A 2,026-nucleotide genomic window follows, 5' to 3' on the forward strand; every position below is an offset into this window, starting at 1 on the left:
TCTAAAAACGTAAAGGAGTGAAAAATCAAAAAAAGCCAAGGGGATATAAAAAAAAACAATAAAAGAACTACAACATTAGCAATATTGCAAAAAAGCCACAAAAATGAAAATCGAATAAAATATGCAAACAAAAACCGCAATTGCAATTGAACGCGCCAGAATTGACTCACTGACTTGCTAACTGTCGGACTGAATAATTCTCGAAATGAAATGACTTTCTTTTTGTTTGACATAGCGAAAATGTTGCACTCAAAGATTTATCTACAGCTCACGTTCCATTTCACTGTCAGTTGTTGTAATTCAGCTACGTATTTACGACAACAAAGAATGCCTTCATGAAAAAGTGACAATGAAAGATTGCAAAAAGAAAGGGAAAGTGTGCTCACATACATAATTACGAATGTTTATTTTGCTGCCGGCAGACGTGTTTTTTTTTTTGAAGAAAGTTAGACTTCCCTCAGGTACTTATTTACATTTGTGCATTTTCCTTTGAAGATTTCCGAATGTTGAGTTGCCTTGGAGAATGCATTGCTAGTTAATTTCCTATACGTTAGTTAGCAGCGACTGAAGTACATTCAGGTTTTTTTTTTTTGAAAAAAATGTGTATGGATAAACTCAAGAACTCCAATAAAATTCTGGGTAACATTGTACAAATAAACAGAATGTGCTCCGCAGTGTCTAGAATCTCAAGATAAATGACAGTATTCAGACTACCGATAGCCAAAGAGCCTGGCCTGTCCAAGGCACCTACACTTTCTCAGTACTAGCTGCTTTCTGAAATTACAAGAAGACCAGCTGAGTACGCAAAATGATTGCGGCCCCTCAAAGAATATCCCTCGCCAATTCGTAGGGGTCCCCGTTTCCGTCGACTCCGCAGTGAATTGGTACCCATCGTAGTGCTACCGTGTATCTAGCTGCCAAAAGTTGAAGAGTGTGAAAACACTCCTTTCCTATCCTGGAGTTGATCATCCTTTTGGTTAGGGTGCTAATAGCCAAGCCTGCTTAATCCATATATGAGCCATTCTTTTTTAAGTCGGACGGATTTCGCAAAAAAAAATTATGTTGTGTTTTTTTTTGTTTTTTTTTCGAACACAGTTCCTACCTATAGGTCGGCCGCTGTGGTGTAGTGGTAAGCAGTGCGCGCTTCCACTCCGCAGCACCTGGGTTCAAACCCTGGTCAAAGCAACATCGCAAAAAATATAGAAAAAAGGTTTTTTCTTAACAGCGGTCGTCCCTCGGCAGGCAATGGCAAACCTCCGAAGTGTATTTCTGCCATGAAAAACAGCTTCTCATAAAAATACAATCGCCGTTCGGAGTCGGCGTAAAACTGTAGGTCCCTCCGCTTTGTGTGACAACATCAAGGCGCACGCCGCAAACCGGAGGAGAAGCTCGGCCAAACACTAACATATGTGTAAGCGCCAATCTATTATTATTATTAGTTCCTACCTATAGAACAATTGAATTCAAATTATTTAATAAGCTATGCCATAATAACCGCGCCGTTCATTCGATTTTCCCAAATGAGGTGTCAAATTAAAAGGCTTGGAGAGCAGATATGCAATAACGTTTTACTTTTTGAAAAAGCACATACATACATATATCGACTTGGTGTGCAAGTTTAAATGCAAAATGTTTCCGCCGTCTCTTTTTTGAATCATATTTACATATATGTAAAAAAGTATGTATCAGACCTTCAAAATTTTACTAAAATGTGTCAAGTGCATCTCAAACACTTCAGCGCCATTTATTTTGGTTCATCACTATCACGAAAGTGTTTCCTCTCGAGCATTCTTCGCACACTTTGCATACTTTTTTGACCACTTGACCAGATTTTCGTCAAGTGCATATGTATGTTTGCATGAAAAAAAGTATAGAAAACTCTATTTAAGTGTTTGAAAGTGTTTTGCCAACTACCTACGCTTTAGTGATCGCCTGCAATAGACTGCCGCTGCAGCCAAGGAGTGTCCGACACCTATACACAGTGGCGGATTTATCGTAAAGGCAACATAGGCTGAAGCCTAGGGCG

Source organism: Rhagoletis pomonella, unplaced genomic scaffold (genome assembly GCF_013731165.1).
Source record: "Rhagoletis pomonella isolate Grant_MI unplaced genomic scaffold, Rhpom_1.0 Rhpom_scaffold_00010, whole genome shotgun sequence".
Classification (NCBI taxonomy): domain Eukaryota; kingdom Metazoa; phylum Arthropoda; class Insecta; order Diptera; family Tephritidae; genus Rhagoletis; species Rhagoletis pomonella.